The 15,099-nt window shown below is 31.8% G+C and overlaps 1 long non-coding RNA gene across 4 annotated transcripts; it reads right to left on the minus strand.

Moving 5' to 3' along the window:
* Window positions 1–5,802: 5,802 nt before the first annotated feature.
* LOC139866512 (uncharacterized) lies at window positions 5,803–8,892 on the minus strand. Of its 4 annotated transcripts, none has more exons than XR_011765478.1 (5): window positions 8,526–8,892; window positions 8,284–8,397; window positions 8,045–8,116; window positions 7,259–7,370; window positions 5,803–6,675 (listed from the first exon to the last, which is right to left on the minus strand). It is a non-coding gene; the product is annotated as an uncharacterized lncRNA (long non-coding RNA). The 4 variants fall into 4 exon arrangements; XR_011765480.1 differs by having other exon boundaries at window positions 5,803–6,482; window positions 6,649–6,675; window positions 7,259–8,116; XR_011765479.1 differs by having other exon boundaries at window positions 7,259–8,116; window positions 8,526–8,570; window positions 8,789–8,865.
* Between the last annotated feature and the right edge of the window lie 6,207 nt (window positions 8,893–15,099).

A 15,099-nucleotide genomic window follows, 5' to 3' on the forward strand; every position in this document is an offset into this window, starting at 1 on the left:
AAGAAGAGTCATTTGTCAGTATCCCTCCAGAATCAATCCAAAATATCAACTTAAGTGATTTCGATAATTTGTTTGCGGATGAGAAGAGTGAAGATTCTGTTGGTAAGGATAATGTGAAAGAAGATGTGATTGTTGAATCTGAAGGTGAATTGGTAACAGAATCTGATGAAGAAGAAGAAGAAGAAGTTGAGATTGTTATGCCTTCACTTGAGCCATACTCAAATCCGTCACTCAACACTTTAAGTGACTTTTTCAATTTGAGTAGTGAGGTGAAAACAAAGAGATTGAATGATTTAGAAGAAGCAAGGAAGGTATACAAGGAGCAAATCAAGGAAGTTGATGAGTTAATAAAAAAGAATAAGAAAATCCGATATGAGAAACTGCTCGTTGAGAAAGAAAGAAAAGAGACTGAGCTGAAGAAGAAGAATTTCCGAGCCGAGCAATCTAAAGCCGAGGCATGGAATGAGATTAATGAATGGTTCAAACGTGATAGGGTTAAAGTTAACAGAAACGTTGAAGAAGACGAGATCCGTCAGAGTTGGTGGAAACAGAACGTCATTAACCCTGATCAGTTGAATAATCCAGAACTCGATCCGAAGTTTGTTAGTTTCTACGAAAGGGGAAAGAGAACCAAGAAGTATTCCAAGGGTAAAATTTTGAGCTGGGGTTACTTCAAGGAGATCAATTGTTTCGCAATCAAGAGGGAAGGAGGAGTTGATTACATGGCACATCCCAGTCACTTCAAAACTCTACCTTACTTCGAGATCATGCAACTTGCTAAGCTGAAGATGTTGAACGCTGAAGATAGTGACCTTTTCAGGCGGTTTCAGAGAAAACCCAGATATGAGTATAAGACAGGGAAATGGGATATCTTTAAGTCAACAGCCGCCAGGTTTTCCATACACCCGACAAAGAGAAATTCTAAAGGTGGACCTGTGCGTGTTGTTAAGTTCCGTCCAGCCAAGTACATGAATCAATCACCCTTGATGCCCTTACCCAAAGATATATGCAAAAACTTCAGATGGTGGTTCTATGACGAATTGTCGGAGGAAGCAGTGATCTTGACTGCAATTGAAAAAGAAGATGGAAGCATGCAGTTTGACAATGTGAGGATTCTAGATCCTATGTGGCTGAGGAACTTATCGAGATTTGATGTGGAGACCCTTCACCGCCATCACATTACGTTTAGAGATGATCGAAAGGAGGAAGCTATGAGATATCAACGTGTGATCGATGTCTACTATGCATACCTCAACAGAGAAAGTGATGCTCAAAGCTCAAACCAAGTTCAAGCCAGCTGATCTATGTCAGATACTGTATTGCTGGTTTGTATTTTATTTTTGATGATGTATTTATGCGAGAGAGAGAATCTGGATGTGTATTTGATGTTAAACTGATGTTACTTTTGAACTTTTATGTATTTCACGAACGTTTACTTTATTGTAATCGATGTTCTAGGTCCTAGGGGGAGTTGTTGATGCATTTTCTGTAAATCTCTAGACATCTAGCTTACGTTTGTGAACAGTACTTCAGTTTATGGGCTACCATGATCGCTCGTTATTATCCTATCTATGTTTATATGTGGTTACAGGTACCGCAGGAACGCGATAAGGATGTCTGACATTATTAGACTCTGTCAGACGTACGAGTGAAGTCTCACTCGTACGGCTGACGAGCTCATACGCACGGTTGAGCTGAGCTGAGTCACAAATCTAATCTGAATATACATACACGAGTGAGTGATCACCCGCACGGATGAGACAGATCACTCGTACGAGTGACACCTGACTCGCGCGATTGACTTAACAGCAAGGGTATTTAAGTGTTATGTTCTTCATTTTAGGTTAAGCCTCTCATTACACACACATCACTCAGATCTGGTAGCCTTATCCGATTCTCTCTCAAGCCAAATCACTCCAGAGGTGAATAATAGCTCTAGGCATTAATCTAATCACACAATCCTTGTTGTGGTTTGACTAATTTAATCCCAAAAGGCTTCACATATTCACTAGATTGGTTTGATTCACTAATTCCGCTTTTGTGTGAATTAAATCTGTTGATTTCGAAGTTTCTAGTCATGTTTCATCAATATTAATTTGATTCAGATAGATTACTAAAATAAATAAATGTATATGTTAAAAACTAGATAGAAAGTTAAAATTGAAGTATATCATATATTGATGTAAATTAGTATTATATGGTGTAGTAATGTCGTTAACGAGTAGATGAGCTCTCGCATTGCGTCGGGTTTTTTAATTATCGATAGTTTGCTTTTAAAAATATGTTTAAATGTAAACGTTTTATTAAGATATTAATATAAATTGAATACATGTTTAAATATGAGTAAATATGTTTTTAAATATAAGAGATTATGCTTTTCACTTAAGTCTATTCAAAGTATAATTTATATACAGTCAAAATTTTATGAAGTAATACTCTTTTATATATATATATATATATATATAGGGGAGAGATCAAGTTTGGAGAGAAGGAGATAAGCAAATCATAAACAAAAATCTCACAAACTTAAGAAAAAACACGGAGAGGCAATATAGTAATTTGCTAATTTATATTCATTCAGATACAAATACAAATTATAGGGGGATGATTCTCACACACACTTTTTTGATCCTCACATACCAATTGAGTATTATTAGAAGGGTAAAAAGTTAAAATAGGTGTGTGAGGATCAAAAAAGTGTGTGTGAGAATCATTCCCAAATTATATTATAATATAATTACAATTTATTACAATTTAACATTAAAATAGAAAAGGATGATACGTTACGAACAAAAAACACCCCGCAGATCAAAAATTGCTCATACAAATTAGGTTTACAATTACCAAATCGATTAAACCATAAAATTCATCAAAAACACTGGATGAATCTACAGTACATAACTTAATTGATTCATATATTAGGGTTGTTTTATCTAAAGATTGAAGCTAAAGCATCATCGAAGTCAGCGATCATCAAATGTTTTCGTAAATTCAACTGAATGAAGGAGAATCATGATAAAAAAATAAGTGACACAATCAACCAACGAATCATCGATGGAAGAAAATGACTTTGATTTGTAAACGATTGAAAACTTTCTGGGGTTTTGAGTTCAGTTTGCCGTACGAAATCAAGTCAAGCTTCGATCCTTGTGTTTGAAGATTCAGTTTGTCAATTGAGTGAAGTTGAATGTTATCCCAGTGTTATTGAGGTAATTACACATTCACAATATACATACACTTACGCGATTGTGTAGCTGTTGATACATGTAATATATAGGCAGGATGTTTATGTTTTATGCATGAATTAGAGGTTTCTCGTTTCAATTTAGTTTCCTTTTGATGAAAAATAATGTTGAGTAATTTTAAAATTTTTCAGAAAAACATAATAATAGATGCAGGGAATTAAAATGCAAATTTAAAATGATATTAGTGTGGTTTATCAAACTTCTTTGTGAATTTTTAAATAAGTTGATGAGATGCTCTGATTTTATGTTGATTGAGATAACTTCTCTAATTTCTATGGTTTCATTCAAAAGCTGCATTCATACAATTTTTAGACAGAGAAATTAGGGTCTTCAAGTCCAATATTTAAAATCACGAACATAAAAATGGAAATTTCAGAAGGTTGTACATTCATTGTTTCATCCCAAAGACAATCATTAATTATAGCGCTAGGTTCATTGCATTAATCTGATATCAAAAGTTTAGTGTTTGTTAATCCTATATATTTTGGTGATAAGTTTCCGATGGTTGTTATTTATCAACAATGCCAAAGATTCATTTAAGTATCGTCAGTTGATGTCGTTGAGCTCATCAAAATTTGCAAGAATTGGCACTGATGGAGGTACTAATTCATTCATTTTCCTTTTATCTATATATTTTCATATATGATTCATATTCATTTATATGTTGTTGGTCCTTGGTGTATTCAGTTTGACCATAATTCATACTATAAATGCGAGACATAGATTGAAAAATTGTATCGAGTTGTTACAATTCCTCAAGGTTTCATACATTCATCACTTATATGTTGCTCAAATTTTATTAAGTTATAGGTCTCATATTCATCACCTATGTGTTGCTCAAATTTGATTAAGAAAGCATATAAATGTGTTTATAATTGTGAAGGGCTAATGAAGGATGCTGTGAAAACATATTCAATTCTTTTTGTGGACAATGTATATTCTGTGGAAGATAGCTAAGATAGGTTAAATGGATACATAACTAATTATGTGCCTTTGATTTAGGAAACATGTTATAATGAATATCAATTGCTCATGACAAATATGAACTAAAATGAAAAGAGGGGATGCTATGGGACTAGTGCAATATTTTAACAAGCAGATCTGTAAGTTGCAGTATAGTATGATTTATAATCACTACTTGAAAATTAATTCATTGTGTGGCTTTGATTGTATTTTATATTCTGAATTAAGTTCAATCCGACAGATTCAGTTCATTTGTAGCTCAATTCTTCCGTTCAACGTTCCTTGATAGTGTTAAAAAATGGTATCTGATAGTTGCAACAACTTTTACTGATACAATTCAATCATTCAAATATCTGATAGTTGCAACAACTTTTACTGATACTGCATGACTTAAACATGAAACCATTTACACTTCAGCCATTTTGTTTGTCTTTGTTAACTTAAACATCACGATTATTAGGTTGAAAAGTACATGAGACGGTGAAGTTAATTTCTGGCAAGTGGATTTCAGACAAATGTATCAATTTATTAAACCGGTGTCGAGGCAACAAAGAGGGATCAAAGGGAGGCAACAAAGAGGGATCAAAGGAATGTCACGCTACACTGCTACAATAAGTCGACTTAAAGTATACCGATATCAAGTGAGAAAGAATATCAGAGCGCACTTGATAAAGTTTACCTCAAGAGATAAAATATCTAGAAGTGCTTATAATTATAAGTAGGAAGGGAAAATAAACAATGTGGTAAGAAAATAAATATGAGATTGGGCTATACCTGATTTGTAATAGGCAAAAACAGTTTATTCATTTTCTACTTGAATTCAGTTGTAATTCAGTGTCAATTTTGTTCAATGAATGTCATCTATAATACTTATTACCTTCATTTTGAAGCCAAGTTTATAGTGCATTAGATGTTTAACATTCATCGAACGTATGATAATATATTAAGTAGTACATACTAAAATATCATTAGATGTATGTTAGCATTTACTAGATGTATGTTAGCATTCACCGCAGGTATGATTCTATATTAAGTAGTACATAATATCATCAGATGTATGTTAGCATTCACTAGATGTATGATAATATATTAAGTAGTACATACTAAAATATCATCGGATGTATGTTAGCATTCACTAGATATATCTTAGCATTCACTGGATTGTACAATAAGTCTTAACATTCATCAGATGTACAATAATAACATTCATCAAATCTATAATAATAATTTATCAACACGTTAACATTCATCATATGTATGATAACATATTAAGTAATAAATATAAAAACTCATCAAATGTATGTTAACATTTACAAGATGTATGTTAAAATTCATTTAGCATTCACCATATGTATGTTAGCTTTCACCAGGTGTATAATAAATATTAACATTCATCAGATGTACAATAATAACATTCACAAATGTACAATAATAATTTTATCAACACGTTAGCATTCATCATATGTATGATGACATATTAAGTAATAAATATAAAACTCGTCAAATGTATGTTAACATTCACAAGATGTATGTTAGCATTCACCAGATGTAAAATAATTAACATTCATCAAATGAACAATAATTAACATTCATCAAATGTACAATAATAATTTATCATAGTACAAGCACCTCGATAGTGCCTTACAAACATTTTGTCTTCCTCAAAACTGCAATAACAGAATTATCAAGCTGAATTTGGTATTTAAAAGAAAATAATTGATGGGGGAGCGGGAAGTGCAACAAGAGGTGAAGGACGTGGTTGAGCTTGACCTTATGTAGATATTTGCAGCCCTATATTACTTGTAGCCTTGAATCTCCTCATCTGTGAGCTGATGCTACCAACTACATATTAATTAATTCAACGACTTTTTCGAATTATCAATGCTAGATATCATTTTTTAAGAAAAAAAAATAATGGTGAAGAAGTTTGAGATGCTTTTTTGACTGCCACTGAAGAACCGTGCTAGACTCGTCTACTTAAGGAAAAATAACAGCACTTTACCGGTAATTTACTTGGTCGATAAATCCGGTTCTCCATCATAAATCCTTTATCAACTTTGGGTACAACATCAAGAATTGAAGATGCAGGTGGTCCAACAAAAAGTGAATCTGACCTTTGTTGACAAAGGTGAGCAAAGTCTACAAGGCATGTTTTGTTGGCTGTGAGAAATGATGATGAGCTTGAAAAGCTTATATATTGTGTGACAATTTTTCATGGTGGTGTTCTTCCTAACATCAATCCAATTCTTTTTCCAAAAAGAGCTCATGAAAAAGCTGCAAAGGAAGCTACTAAATTTCCATAAAAAATGGCTAAAGCACCAAAGAAAGCTTAGTTGCTGACAGAAATAAGTCCTCTTTGTATGTATGTACCTTACTTTTGGCGATCTTGGATTATATGTATTATATGCTTATAGATAAAAATATTAATATGTATGCATACCGCATTGTCAATTCTTGTATCAGGTGCCTAAAATTATGCCTGGCAAACAGGTCAGGTTGGGTCGGTTTGGGTAACGGGTCAAAATGGTTTTGGGTTGAAATGGGTCATAGGTCAAACGGGTCAATTTTTCTAACGGGTCAAAATGGTTCAGGTTGGGTCGGTTTGGGTAATGGGTCGAAACGGGTCACAGGTCAATTGGTCAAATGGGTCAAACGGGTTACATCCCTTTTTTTTACATTTATTACATTATTTTAGTTATTATTATTTATTAAATATACATAAGAAACATTAATATACATAATAAATGATATAAACATGAATGCTTTATAAATTTTTGACGGATTAAACTTTTTATGCTTGACCCATTTGACCCATTCACGAAACCCATTAGACCTATTTCTATTTATTGATCTTTGAGTATTGATACCCATTAGACCCGTTCATTAATTTTTTGTATAGGACTCAATAGGTTAAAGAGAAATTCATTTGAATCTTTTTTTAAGTTTTGATTTACATTGTTAGGCCTAATTTTTCTCAAGACCTAATTGACCCGAAAGCTTGACCCATTTGACCCGAATTTGAGTGTTTGGGTCTCAATTTCTAGGTATACCAAAAATCTAATCCCCTGGCTATAGATTGTAGGGGATGCACTACCTCCAATTACATACATCTCCCATTGTATATAGTCATTATTCACCACATGGAAATACCCATGACCGCATCTGCAAGATTTCATATATAGCATCAAAAGCTTAACTAAAATTATATAAACAAGAATATTGTATAAATAAAATTAAATGGTTTTATCATGCTAGCTTCAATAAAATGATTATTGAACAAGACCTTCACCAAAATGATTATTTCTTGATTCCTTCTTTAATTACACTTTCATCTATCCATTCACCAATTCATATATAACTATCTTTATTCTTTATCAGTCTTTAGTTTATGCTGTTTTTTCACTTCCATAGCTTTTGATATCAAAAAGTCTACATTTTGATACCCAAAACCATGTGATTTTATCCCTTAATTATGAGGTTTTAGATAACAAAAAGTATCCACATTACTAAGTAGGTACAATATTGGTCGTTGTATCCTTCGCTATTTAGTTCTATAATGTATTTGAGCAAATTTTTTTGCCAAAACGTCCTTTTTTGTATAGTTTACCTATCTACAGGAAGCTGCCATAGTATCTTCAACACCACCATAAAATATATAAACAATAAATGATGAAGTAAGACAAGTCTATGAACTTTTTATTCATGCACCTGCCGACATTTTGTGTTTCTTGACTTGCATTACAAACATGAATATTGAATATACGGGAACAATTATCTTACTGTCTAGTTCAATAAATGATTAATTATACCATGTGTTATCAATAATATGAATGTACCAGTCGGACATCAGATTTGAGGAGCATTGCTTGGTGCAATTCAGCAACTATCTTCATGAATATTGAATGTACCTTAAGCAAGTACATATTGCAAAACACAAGATGTAATTCGCTATTCAGTAACTATCTTCATGAACAAACTTCATTTACAATTACAAAAAAATATGCACATAAGCAACTATAGACATACAATCAAAGTTCATTACATCTACATACAATAACCATAAATATAAACTTACTTTTCATCAAGCTTCTTAATCTCATCAGCAATCTTAACACGCATCGAGTCGAGATGCTCTTGTTCATGCCCCAACACCTAACTCGCAGCTAGGGTTATAAATTAGGAGACCATACTGAAATTCGCGAATTGAATCGCCCCCAAAACAGATAAAATTATCAAGAATCATTATTTTACAACAGAATAATACAACTAATATACAAAACATTCAAAAAATTGATGAAACATAAATCATAAACTTACATTTAGCGAGCATCATAGAAGAAAGAAGCTAATTGCTGAATAATCCTGAATAGTGTGAATATAATATTCAATTTGAAGATCGTATGAACGATGTGGAATTATCGTCAATGATTAATTTGAGAATTATATATTTATACTAATCGATAATCGATTTTGAATATCATGAATCATGAAAGAATATAACAATCAACGATCAGGTGTTTATATATGAAACAATTAAATTCGTAGTTAAATTAGATAAATGATGTTAATGACCAAAATACCGGATGTTAATGACCAAAATACCCTTATCTCTCTATAAGCATGATGGATTGCAGAAGATAGGAAGAAGGTGTATCAGGGATTGACGGGCTGAGATGAGCGGTAGGATGAAGACTTATCCCCAATTTACCTGCCTAGCGCTTGATCTTCACCCTATCTATCTATCTATCTATCTATCTATCTATCTGTCTATAATTTTTATTATATTGCTAAAATGATGACGTCATAAAAGGTAATTTCTTTTGTTAAAAAAAAGTCAAAAATAAAAAGAAAAAATTCTAGACATCCTACTTGATGTCATAAATATATTTATTTTACAATTAAAAAACTTATATTAATTATTTAACTCCGTGTCTCTGTTTCTTGAAACAACAACATTTACCTTTCTCATCAAAACCCTAAAAAAACACACACCACAATTCCTAGATCGCCTCAATTGCCAGAAGAATTCTTGATCATTCGACCCCATAAATCATAATCTGTGATTCTTGATCATTCGCGATTTGCCCTAATCTTCGAAACAGGTTATCCCTAATCTTGAACACTTCAGATTCTTGCAATCCTGATTTGATTTGTTGCACCTGGCGTTTCTCTCTGTTTTTGCTCTGATCCTTCTGCTATACGGGTATCGTTTTAATTTAAATTTTACTACGTATATGTTTCCATTGTTAGTTTAATTGATCGTTGATTGTAAGTGTATTGAATCTGTTTTGATGCAGAAACTAATGGATTTATTATCGTATATGTTTTGAACATTAATTTAAGTAATACGGAGTAAGTTGCTTTTGTACTGATTTACTAACCTTACGATATCCCTTTCAGGTCCTGCCAAAATTCCTTTCAGGTACTAAATTACTAACCTTCATGATGTCTTTTTTATGTTCTTTCTTATACCTACATATAAAGGCTACAAAGATTGTGTAAACTTGGTGCCTGATCTAATTAACTAAGCTGCCATCTTTGGTTTGCTGTTTTAATTACGAATTTTGATTAATTTAGTATATGTTTTTCTTATGTGGTTTAATTTTGTGGTTTGTGGCTGAAATGATCGATGGCAACCATTGAAACTAATACGCTTTTTGACAAGATGATAAATCTTTGCTGAATTGCGTTTGAAGATCTAACAAGGTATGTGTTAGGTTATGTATTTATGCTATGATATTTCAATGATGTTCTTACGGTAAGAATTTTGATGATTGGTTAGTGGTTGCAAAATAATGTAGATGGACTCTTATGAAAAGCAAAGATCTATGGGGTAGTTGTAATATAATGTAGAAAAACTATAACTCTGGTAAGCTTGAATGCCATGTACAAGCGTTAAATATCATTCTCAGTTGGAATAAATGATTATATATATTATTTTGTATTTTACTCTTTAATGTTTAGTAGTTATCTCTTTATAAGTAACTGCTTATTACAGTTTGTTATAAGGTAATCAACTGAATGTGGTGATCAGGTAATATATCATTTGATGGTATTTCCTATATTGAGTAGCATCTTTCTGCTTTGTTCATGAAAAACATGTATTAGGAGTTGTTGTGATGTTGATTGACTTTAATTACATTATTATCACAGTGCTCATGTGGATATATTGTATAAATAGTTGTGATATGGATTATTGTTTTGGTAGGATTTGATGCGATTCACTATTCAGTGTTGTGTTTTGGCATAAGTTTCATGGGACTGGAAGTGACCTTATTGGTGCTGCTTTGAGATGTAGCCATGGGAAGATGCTACTAGCTTTTTAGTGATGCCCAAGCAAAGAAGTAGGATCGGTTATTTTCAGAGTGCAATCTTTAATTAATTCCAAATCGGTTATGTTGCAGTTAGGGCGAACTTTGAGTTCCTAGAGAAGCTTGTAGTGGATAGGTGGTGTTTTCATTGAAAAGATATTGTTGCTGATGGTAAGACGTTGGAGGTATATGAGCTAAAATTTTATCTTAACCGTTTAACAATATCTAATCGTGTTAAAGTTGTGGTCGTTTGCTTTAGTATAGTAACTCATTGGTGACATGTTTTGTGGTTTTTGTTTCGATATAATGAATAGTGCCATAGTAATATTATTTTGACTGACCTTTTTATTTTTTATGTAGGATTCTAATGCAATTCTAAATGAAATTGTAGCTCTTGCCAAAACATTCAGGTAATCTCTTATTGTCAAATAAAAGTTGAATGCTTACGTTGTTTAGTCAATTGAATGTATTTATGAGTAAACTTATATTTCTTGGTGAAAAAATTTCAGGGTCAGGTAATGAGTCCAATGGGTCCTGTTAGGTTGACCTATAACCATTTTGAGTACACTATTATTACAAATTTATATCTATGATATGTTTTTTAAGATAATTATTTGAATAACATTATTTTGGAGGTTAGGCTCTACGCAAATTTTGACCGTCAAACTATTTGACGCATTTTTATTTAAGGCTGTTTAAACCCATTTAATCAATGATCTGTTAAAACAGGTAACCCAAATTGACCCATTTTGGGTTTAAAATAATGCTATTATATGATACCTGGCTGCTCCTAAAATTATGTCATACGGACCTTTAACTTCCCTAAATGTAGCCATTGTGCCTGTTCATGATCATGAAAATTGATCTCAGACTGAAAGAAAAGGTGAAATGTATCTATTGAAAACTAATTTGGTACTAAATATGAAAGGAGTTGTGGTTATACATGATGTAGTTTTTATGGACAACTCGAGTTGGGGGAGCATGGAGTTTAGGTTAGGAGCAAAGGCCTACAATCCAACTGCTGGAGTGAGAATTCGAGAAACGATAAGCGAAGCATTTGTAGTAAAAGATTAGAGAAAAGCGGGCAACACATCTTTCTAATTTGCATCCCTTTTCAACTTTCTTTATATTAGTAGATATACTCACATTGTTTGTTTGGGATTGTTACTGGATAGTGTGTTGAGGATCTGAGATTAGAGGCTTCTGACTTACACCTACGATTCACTTATTGGTCTTTACATTGCTACAAACCGGGATATTAGTGGTATTTATCTTTCTAATTTAGTTGTAAAAAGTTCTTGCAACTATATAAAAACTTCATTGTTGGTAAGTTTGTTAACTTTTATGCTATTCATTTTGTAGTGAATTCACTGGGAACGTGCATGAATGAATCGTATGTTGATGCGAAGACTTCTATAAAGCATGTTCATGATGATAACGAGAAATGGAGTAAGAGTAAGACTAATGGTTCCAAGTATGCCATAATTGCATCCTGTTGATCTTAGGTAAAATTAAACTGTCATTCTATTTTAAACCCATTTAGCAAATAATCCGTAAATTTATGGTCTCATTTAGGTTGTTTGTGGCTTATAGGTTGTCTATCATGGCTTCAAAGAAAAACATTTTTCTTTTACATTTGGGTTATAATTTTCATCTGTTAGTATATTGGATTTTGCTAGCATTTTATTAAAAAAAAATCATGAATATTTAGGGGTCATGCATTACCATTCATCTCTATAATGTTTATCAACAAATTATCCACTCTTCTTTTGGTATACCTTATAACCAGGTCTCTTTGAAAGACATGAAAGCAGATTGACGTTCTAGCCATGATAATAAAGTTGGATATTAGGTGAGCCAAACTTCATAAATACCTACATCTTTTCTGAACATTTTGTGCATGAGCATTTTCTAAATATTGACACGGTGATGGCTCTAATGTTACATGTTACAAAGTATCATAGCATTTCCTAACATGTGTCTTTAAAAAAATGCATTATATGGCTTCGTGAACGCAAAGGTTAATTTTAAGGCATTTCATCGGGTATCATTGCTTCATCGAAACTTGGTTTATAACTGGTGTAAGGTAACAACACAACAACAACAAAACCCAATACCACATAAGTGGTGTATGGGGGAGGTGAGATGTAGACAATCCTTCCCATATCTGAGAATAAAAACAAGTCATTTCTTCACCCAGAGTGAAAACACTCTCAAAAAGAGAAAGTCATCTCTTTCTCTATAGAGAGATTGTTTCCGAGTGGACCTTCGGCCAATAAGTAGGAAAAAGTTTTTTAAAAAATAAAATAAAATCGAAACGCCATGAAAATGGTAAAATCAAATTTCCATGGGTTTTAAATCCTGCCTGAAATTTAATTTAGGCTCTAAGAGTCAGTCAGGTCGCAAATAAATTGACGTTTGCTGTCGACTCAATAACTAGAGCCGTATGGTGTAAGCTACTTAGATTTAAATGTGTTATGTCGTTGCAATTTTGACATAGTGGAATTTTTTGTGGGATTTGTGATCATATTTTGGACTTAATATTATGTTGTATGGACTTTTCTCAGGTTCTTGCCTGTACAAGATGAGGTGGATGAAGAAATAATGCCTATATCAACAAATGATGAATTGCATCTTGGTCAAGATGGGTTTATTGTATATGTTATCATAGTAGTAAATATGTAACTTCTATACATTAACATTTAACAATAATGAATGTTTTTTATAAAAGTTCTTTATTTAGATTTTTTAAAAGATTTATTTTAAATAACCTGTGATTTCACGGTTTCGTTTAAACAAGCCCGTGATTTCACGGGACATTTCACTAGTACCCTATATAGGGGATACATAGTGGTAGGATCAAGGGGGAAGTAACCAATCGGGGGAAATCGGGAAAAGCAAAAACTTTTTTTTTTCATTTTTTGAAAAAACTTTGTTCACGAACATTATAGATTGGATGATAATATGAACATTTAATAAAGACACTTCGTGATAAATGTTTTTATTTTGGCGGGAAAACGCTCGAAGAAGTAATATATAACAATTATCGTGTTTTTCGAGTGTATGTTGAGGTTTTAGATATTAGGGTTTAGATATTGGGGTTTATAGGGTTTAGATATTAGGGTTTAGAAATTTAGGGTTTAGATTTAGCATTTAGATTGAGTTTTTAACACGAACGGTTTAGAGTTTAGGGTTTAGGGTTTGGGGTTTTGTGTTTAGGGACTAAACTCAAAACACCAAATCATAAACCCTAAACTCTAAATCGGGCTAAATTTTACTTCACAAAACATGAAGAAAAAAAAAACGTTAACATTCTTCACGATCAATATTATCTTGAATGTTATTTTTGTCAATCGTTTTCCCGCCTATATAATAACATTCATCACGAAGTGTCTTTTTTTAAATGTTCATATTTTCGTGTGATCTTGATGCCTGAATAAAAATTCCAAAAACAACGAATTTTTTATTTTTTTTTGCTTCCCCCCGCTTCCCACCGATTGATTACTTCCCCATTGATCCTGCCCCTATATATATATATATATATATATATATATATATATAATCAATGGGGAAATAACCAACTAGGGGGAAACGGGGGGAAGTGGGTGAAGTAATTTTTTTTTTTAAATTTTGATTTTTTTGAATTTTTTTCATGCATCAAGATCACACGAAAATATGAACATTTAAAAAAGACACTTCGTGATGAATGTTATTATTTAGGAGAGAAAACGATCGACAAAAATAACATTCAAGATAATATTGATCGTGAAGAATGTAGTGACCCGAACTTTTCCATGTTTACATATATTAAATGAAATTGATATTTACATGATTAAATGTTTCCAACATGTTAAGCAATCAAACTTCTTAAGACTTGATTAATTGAAATGAGTTTATGTAGTCAATTAATCACCCAAGTTGACCGACGATTCACGAACGTTTAAACTTGTAACAACTACATGATATATATATATATATATATATATATATATATATATATATATATATATATATATATATATATATATATATATATATATATATATATATATGGATATATATATAGTTAACATGAGAATTATCATAGGTAAGTATCACACTAAGTATATTAACAATGAGTTATATACATAAAAATGAGACTATTGAATTAAGAAACTCGAAACGATATATATATAACGATTATCGTTATAACAACGTCTTACTAAATACATATGAATCATATTAAGATATTGATACACTATGTTTAACATGATAAAATGATAATTAAATATATCATTAAGTGTATTAACAATGAACCACATATGTAAAACAAGACTACTAACTTAAGAGTTTCGAAACGAGTTATATATGTAACGATTATCGTTGTAACGACGTTTTAATATATATATATATATATATATATATATATATATATATATATATATATATATATATTTATTAAGATATATTCATACACCATGTTATCATGATAATATGATAATTTAACATCTCATTAGATATAATAAACAATGGGTTAACTACATTAAATGAGATCGTTAACTTAAAAGTTTCAAGACAACACTTACATGTAACGACTAACG

This window comes from Rutidosis leptorrhynchoides, chromosome 9, assembly GCF_046630445.1.
Source record: "Rutidosis leptorrhynchoides isolate AG116_Rl617_1_P2 chromosome 9, CSIRO_AGI_Rlap_v1, whole genome shotgun sequence".
Lineage (NCBI taxonomy): Eukaryota > Viridiplantae > Streptophyta > Magnoliopsida > Asterales > Asteraceae > Rutidosis > Rutidosis leptorrhynchoides.